Source organism: Haliotis asinina, chromosome 5 (assembly GCF_037392515.1).
Source record: "Haliotis asinina isolate JCU_RB_2024 chromosome 5, JCU_Hal_asi_v2, whole genome shotgun sequence".
In the NCBI taxonomy this organism is placed as follows: domain Eukaryota; kingdom Metazoa; phylum Mollusca; class Gastropoda; order Lepetellida; family Haliotidae; genus Haliotis; species Haliotis asinina.
In genome coordinates, this window is record NC_090284.1 from 29,693,890 (window position 1) to 29,702,647 (window position 8,758).

The window sequence follows — 8,758 nt, forward strand, 5'->3', positions numbered from 1 at the left end:
CTTTGGTACCACATAAATTTGTTCATGCAGGAGAGGTACATTGGTATACTTTAGGAATATTACAGTCATTAAAATTGATAGCAAGGTATCTTTTTAGAATCTTGCATCCTTTAGTAAACGTAGAAAGGTAATAAAAGTAATAATAATATAATCAATTATAAATAATTATACCTAACTGATTGACATATCAGATTAATGTGGTTTGAAAGCAGAACCAGGCATACTTAGACAACACTACAGACATGTCATGGCAGAGCAAAAACTTGGCATTAACGTAGTTCCATAACTCCTGATTTATGATGTTTTTTAAAAAAGTAATATATTCCGTAATAAGATTAGTCTGGAAGTGATTACTCGTATCGTAACTCATATAAAAGTTATTTCAACATCCAGAGAGTTGGAAAAAAGACAACAGCAAATTCTACGTTTTGGCCACACCCTGGTCAGACATTATTCAGTCTTGGAACAGAATATCTTACAAAATCTCAGTTGACTATTCATGTAACTGGAATGAATATTGAAACATACATTTAACCCAGATTTGATGTAATGCTTCTTAGAAATCACCAGCTTTTGAGGTTGCCAATGTTTCATAACTGAGCCAAGTGTTGTTTATCAAGATGGACAAATTGTTCAAGGTTTGTTGATGCATGGTTATGTGGAAAATCATCTTCATATTAAATTGCACACTGGTTTGCAGAGTGCGAATGCTTTAGGACATTTTAATAAAGTTTTGTTGTGACTTTTACCACGTTTTGAAACAACTTTGATATATTTTTGCTGACATTACAACAGTATTCCAGGGAAGGAAATAGATCAGATTTAGTGCTATGTCCTTTAGGAATATGGTCTTAGATATAATAAAACAAAGATTACTAGTATCATATTTGAGAAGGAACGATGTCCATTTGTAATTTTATTGAACTTTTGAAATATTCTTTGCACCTTATATTGAACGGTTTCTGAGTTATGCTCCGGACAGGACAGGTTCCCCTATACCCTTTACATGCACCATCTGCAAAGGGACACCGAGGGAAAGCAGTCCCATAGACCACTCGTTTCATGGACGAGTGGAAAGCATGATGTTATGATTACACAATGCCAAACAAACAACTATGCATTTACAACATTTACAATAAATATTTTATACAAACCTTTTAGTATATTCAGATTGTAATTCTTTACCAAATAATTGGTATTACGGTGCTGCCAAGGCATGAGATATTACTAATAATATAACACATAACATTATGTGAAGAATATAGAATGAAGAACAATGCATTTATGGCATATATCAGACCATTTTCAATAAACTGGGGCGATTTGACCAAATTTGCTGGGGCGTTTTGTCGCTGGGGCGATTTGACCAGCATCCGTGGTGTTATGCACCTGAACATAAACGCTAGCAGTTCATGAAGTCCAGTACTGTCGTAAAGTTTGTAAATTAGGATTCCTCAACAAAGTGCACACAGAAAAATAAATTGAAGAGGATGATTAAAAAATATATTTCCATATATTAAGTGTCATTTTAGTATGGTGTAGTAATTTGAAGAGGGGTGGAAATTTTACTGAGATTTGCTAAGATTAGCTGCTGAATATTTGCTTCTGGGTATGTCCAGATACATCTACTAGTATGGAAATATTTTCCTGCTTTGTTAATCAAAGGTATAAACCCATGATTGCACATAAATGACTGAACTAAATTTGAACATCGGATAAAAGATTGAACTGATGGCTCCTCGCGCAGTGTTGACAATCTATTTCTAGATACCTAGACGATCTGTAACTTGAACATGTGGTTGTGTTCATGGTTATCATTAAATTACGATGGGAATTTAGAGGGGAAACCCCCAAACAACATAACTCAGTTTCTGTAGTTTCTGCTAGTATCTTAGAAGGACGTGAATTGCCAGATGGATTAATCATTTCGAAAGAAAATACGCTTCCAACACGCAGCCACTGGCCGAGACGACGAGAGACGCATGTAACTCATTTTACTAGCTAATTACAGTCTGTCAAATAATATATATCAAAAATCAGTCTAAGCAAACTTATCTTCAACTACTGGTGGCGAAACACACTGAAACTGAGTTTACTTAGACTGATCAAAAATATAATACGTAAGACTTTCCTCTTTACATGACATTCACACACGACGGATACCAAAGTACCCCAAGCAGAATTCACCAATAACGTTCTCAATCACGTACGTTTCGCCGGCGGTGACGCAATTGTTATTAGTCAGAGGTTGTCCCCACTAACGTGAAAAGTGAAGTGGGCGGGGCTTATTGGCCCCGGACTGGATCGGTCTATTGGTCAGAACCAATAGACCGATCCAGTCCGGGCCGATAAGTCCCGCCCCCTTCGTTTTTTGACGTTGGGAGGACAACCTCTGACAATGGCGTCACCTCCGGCGAAACGTACGTAATTGAGAATGGTGTTGATGAATTCTCTTTGTGGTACTTTGGTATCCGTCGTTTGTGAATGATATTTAAAGGGGCACTGATGCGGAGCAATTTCCGTGGACTGGTGTAAACTTTTGTTATTGTTTTTCTCCCGTGAGTACCTGGATGATATCCCAGAATTCGTGACGGGTTCGTGACCTCTGCTGCGCAGTCCGTAAGCGCAATTGATAGTTTAATTATAGACAGATCAACTGAGGTGAAGTCATTTGTACTTCATTACAAATGTATTATGAAAACAAATGAAACACTTTGAAGATTAATCATCTGCCAGTGGTAGAAATGGTAAAAAAACTATTAGGGCGGAAAAATACCGAAGCCAATGTACGTCTCTATATTTTGTCTCATAACCCTAATTAGTTTATTGTCATATTTGTATGATTCTGAAAATTAATAAAAGAATACACGATTTGCTTATACTCATAGTAAATTTCTAACATAACAGCAACATTTATACATTGTATAGATTGCCAATGTGGATCCTATTTCACACACATACGCGATCTAGTGTGTGTTTTCTGTCATGCCGATTCTGCTGAATGCTACAACAAATAAATTAAAACAAAATGCAAATAATGAATGTAAAACAGACTAATTTTATAGCAACAGTGTCAGGCTACTACCTTGTTCAGGAATGTATCCATCAATATCCACGTAAAAGAAATCGTATTCCATTCATCTGCAGCTGGTAAATAATCCTGCTCTGTGTCGCGTGTCTTACAACTGTCTAACACATCGTTTCACGTCTTTCGTTGGTGAAAACTAGATAAACCTCTCATTGGTCTCCCAAGATAGCACACCTGACAACTAATTGTGTGATGTCCACTATTCTAAGTAATTTAGTTGACCAATATTGAGCAATCAATCAATCAACGCAAGGGTGGTTAATTCTTTGAAGGGAGGATGTTGTTTTTGCACTCACACTTTACGACAGGGTGTAGTCATCTACACACACTGTCTTTTGACAAATCCGCTAGAAGATAAAAGTAATTAATCAATCAGTGTGTTATCGGTTAATCCTTTGATCGATGTTTGTTTTTGTAACTCAGCTGATAAACCCTCTTGCATCACTTACATGCACATATTACATAACATACAATACATTTGCCATTACAGACCTTAATTTATAATGTTGAGTATTTACTCCAGACAGGAGAAATGCCAAATGGGAACCTTTGTTGAGTAACCTGAGTGGTGTTACCACTAATTATACCTGTTATAAATTCATGAATTGACCATCAAGAGAATGATGACCAAAACACGTGTAGGTTTACACCATCAAACGCGAGTTAAAGCAAGGAAGATGTAATCTCTGTGTCGCATGCAGCCTGAAAACACTTATGGGCCGAAACTGTTTTGAGGATACCAACGGAATTTCGTCACATAAGGAATACACACAGGCATTTGCTGTGTACGTAAATAAGTGAAATAAGGGTTTTTTTAAACGTGAGACAATTTTCAGATTTCTCTACCAAAGCCAAGGTCATCGTTTTTTTGTTTACGAATTCAAATAAATCAACTGTGTGTTTTATTATCATAAATAATAAACCATTGTAGCTACCATAGCTACCAAAATTTACGTATGCTATTTGCTATCACAGCTCAACCAACACTCAAAAGTACCTAAATATAAAGCTTTGCAATCTTCCGTACTGAAACAAATGGCTTGCTACGTGCCTGTAGACATCATATTTTCATGTAACATGATTAAATATCGAGGTTAAAAACACAGAAATAGGATCAAATTGGATCAGTAAGTATACCATCCAAGCATCCGAAAAGAACTACACTGCTGGGATATATGGTTACGATCAGACAAGGAATACCATGGATATTTTTAAACAAATGGCATGTGATGGGCATCCGGCCTCCTGACTGTTTAAGTGAAGAAATTTTGCTAATATGGACAGGAGCCCAGTTCCTTTGTCCGTCACGGTCGAAGGAGTGGGCGCTGACCAATTTGCGGTCTGCTTTCGTAATTAGACCGTTGGCGAGAAGCATTATTCGCTCCGCATCAGTGCCCCTTTAATGTAGCTTATTTGACAGACAGTAATTAGCGAGTGAAAATGAGTTATATGACGGATGAAAAATCGTCTCGGCCAGCGGCTGCGTGTTGGAAGCGTATTTTTTGTCGAAATAATTAATCTCTCTAGCATTTCACGTCCGTGTAAGATACTAGCAGGGAAGTGAAACTGAAGTATGTCATTTGTCTTTTTATCTCTAGACTCCCATCGTAATTCTATAATAACCGGGATCACAACCACATGTTCAAGTCTGGCAAATCACGTCATTCTAAGATACTAGCAGAAACTAGAGAAACTGAGGTATGTTGTTTGGGGTTTTCCCCTCTAAATCCCCATCGTAATTTAATGATAACCATGAACACAACCACATGTTCAAGTTACAGATCGTTTCGGTGTAAACAGATTGTCAACACTGCGCGAGGAGCCATCAGTTCAATCTTTTATCCGATGTTCAAATTTAGTTCAATCACTTATGTGAAATCATTGGTTTATACCTTTGACTAACAAACCTGGAAAATATTTCCATACTAGAAGAAACATACTCAGAAGCAAATATTCAGCAGCTAATCTCTATAAAATTTCCCTTTTCAAATCTGTACACCGTCCTTAAATGTCACTTAATGTATGGAAATATATTTTTTAATCATCCTCTTCAAATTATTTTTCTGTGTGTACTTTTTGTGGAATCCTAATTTACAAACTTTCACAATACTGGACTTCATGAACTGCTAGCGTTTATGTTCAGGTACATAACACCACCATAACACAGAAGATCCAAGATACACTCGGCACCTGTACACTGACCCATCTTTCAGAAACAATAAAATCCCTGAACAGAATCCATCTTAATAAACACCATTTTGGCTCTGTCATAAAACATTGGTAACCTCCTCAAAAGCTGGTGATTTCTAAGAAGCATCACATGAAATCTGTGTTAAATGTGTGTTTCAATATACATGAATAGTCATCTGTGATTTTGTAAGTTATTCTGTTACAAGACTGAATAATGCCTGACCAGGGTGTAGCCAAAACGTAGCATTTGTTGTCTTTTTTTCAAACTCTCTGGATGTTGAAGTAACTTTTATATGAGTGACGATACGAGTAATCACTTTCACACTAATCTTATTAGCAAATATATTATTTTTTTAAAAACATCTTAAAGCAGAAACTAAGTTACTAAGTAGCCAAGAAACTAGTGCCAAGTTATCGCTCTGCCATGACATGTCTGTTAGTCTTGTCTAAGTATCCCTGATTCTGCTTTCAAACCACATGAATCGAATATGTCACTCAGTTAGGTATACTTATAATTGACTATATTACTATTTATTTTATTACCTTTCTACGTTTACTAAAGGATGCAAGATTTTTACAAGATATCTTGCTATCATTTCCACTGAAGTAATTAAAATGACAGTTTTACTGACTGTATTATTCCTAAAGTGTACCATTGTACCATTCCTACATGAACAAAATTATATTGTAACAAAAATTAGAAACTAATAATCTCTTAGTTAAGAAATACAATTTTGTTTAATTCCCTCCAATATTCCAGAAAGTCACTAGACTATTCTTCTCGCATATTTTTCGTCTCGATCCACATCTCTTTATGGAAATTCCGAAATATTTAAGGCATGGTTTTATAGACACTCATTTGAAATGCTTTTCATATTTTGGATATTGCGTGATAAACATCTGCTTACATTGTTCCTTTGAATAAAAAATATTACTCTTCAAATATTTTGCGCTATTAACAGATAGTGTACTTCACAGTAGCCCTTCAGATTGTGCTTTTGAAACTTGACATCATAAAATTTGTGACAAATTTAAGAATATCTAAGATCGAAGGCAACCATAATGTTATAGTGCAAATATTTCACGCAAAATAACTGCAATATTTAAAATGTTTAAGAATTCACAAATATACCTATATTGCAATGTTTCGTTCTTACAAACGAAGTAACCCACTCAGGTTGTAAACTACATGCCGCCAGACATAGACTTACTGGTATTGACACGGTAATATCACCATATATTACTATTTCACAATGGCTCTGTATACATATTCAAATAAAATACATTCAAAACATGAAAAGCAGTTCTCAAAACGTACTGAGTGAAAAGGTACATTCAAGCTACATGACATTTATGTAATAATATAGTGTAATATAGGCGTGGCCAACATGACATAAACATCACAGGTACACTGGGCAAGAAGTTACATCCGAAGTTAGCACCATTTACATATCCAAGATACATGCGGTGGGTAATATATACTGCACACTAGATACAAATAACTAGGATGCCAGTTGTAGTGTTAATTTCGTGGGCCATTTTTGCTGTAAATTTGTCATAGTGTTATTTTTCCTGGCTATGTGTCTTTCGATTAATACCAGGTTTTTTAACTCGCATAAAAAGTTATCAAGAGTAGGCTTTCTCTCATTTATACTAGCTAGGTATATGAACCGTTTTCCAGCAAGAATGATATTATTAACAAAAGGATAATCCCTAATAATATTACAAAATCTGTGAATAAAATGTTAATATTAACAGTATTCTTAATATAGAGACTTAAGTCATTCCAAAAGGTCCGAACGATGTCACAAGATGCAAACACATGTACAATGTTTTCAGATTCTTTTTTTTACAGAATGTACAGCAGTCATTGCCTATTATCTTCATTTTTATCAGTTCTTTTCTTGTATAGATAACTTTATGGATAAATCTATACTGAAAATCTAACAGTTTAATGTATTTTGTACACTTTCTACAGTTTAGAAAAATAGTGTCCCAGGATGTATAAATATTTGTTAAAATTTCCCATTTCTTGCAAACTTTAGGCAATTTATCAGTTCTAATCGACTTATCATAAAAGATTCTGCAACCCTGAAAGGATGTAAGCAACGTTAAAATCGTTTCATTGATACCAAGATTTTGGTTTCCGACTTTATGATTGTTCATTGTAGTTCTCCAAGTCCAGGGAATATTTTTTCAATAGTCTATTATAATTTAAAAAGGTACCCTTAACTGGGAATCTAGCTTTAAATTCACTAAATGATCGAAACCCGTCATATATCACGCACATTTTAAACCAGTTATAAATCAAAAAGGAGGAATCTGCAAACTGATGATTCAGTCATAGCGGTTCATAAAGTATTTTCTGGAAATCATCTGGATTAATTTTGAAAGAAGATCTGTATTTCTTCCATGCCTGAAAAACATCTTGCCAATATGGGTTATCCACTTTCATGAACTGATCAAAATTAGCTCCTAACTGGAATAGAGATCTCACAGGAATGTTGCAGGGGTTGTTACAGATAGCTCTCGATAAAGATCTTTTTAGGGTGGCTATTTTGAGTGAGTCAATAAAGAGGTAATATCTGTCATCCTAGTTCCTCCTTCCATATGGTCTTTTTTCAGCGTTAATCTCTTTATTTTTCCTGACTTTCCGTTCCATACAAAAGAGAAGAACCTTTGCTCCAAGTCTTTAATAAACGTTTCATGTGGATTGGGTAACGCCGTAAATATATGAACCAGAGACGAGAGAGCCAGAGTTTTTATAACAGTAATTGTCCCCATAAGAGTCAACTTCCTTCTTTGCCAGTTTCCTAAAATCTTCGAAATTGAAATCAGTCTTTTTTTCAAGTTGGCATTCAGAAATATACCTTAAACCTCAAAATTTTCAGAAACCCAGTCTAACGTGAATTCCCTGCAGATGATATCCTTACTGTTGACCGCAGGTCAAGCCATATTGCTTTACTTTTTTCCACATTAATTTTCAAACCTGAAATTTTATAAAATAGAGACAGTGTGTCTATAGCAGCCTTGAGACTAGTATCAGTGCCATCCAAGAAAAGTTGAGTATCGTCATCGTATTGACCTAATTTATATTCCTTACATTTGAACACAGTACCCTTGATATCTCTGTTCTCACGAATCATAATGCATAAAAATTTCAGTAACAAGGAGGAAGAGGTACGGTGAAATTGGATCACCTTGACGACAGCCTCTTGAGTTTGAAAAAAAAGTCTTACAGGTGGCTGTTTTGAATGACACATGACGTGGCGTTACTTGTCAAAAGAGTGATCCATTTTAGTATATTTGTGCCAAATCCAAACGTTTTCATGACAGCATAAATAAAAAGGTTTTGAAACAGTATCGAATGCCTTTTCAAAATCAATTAATAGCAAGAAACCTTTGATATTTTGTTTTCTTGTCTCAAAAATGATGTCATACAGAAGTCTTATATTTTTGCTTTTGCACCTACCTGGAATA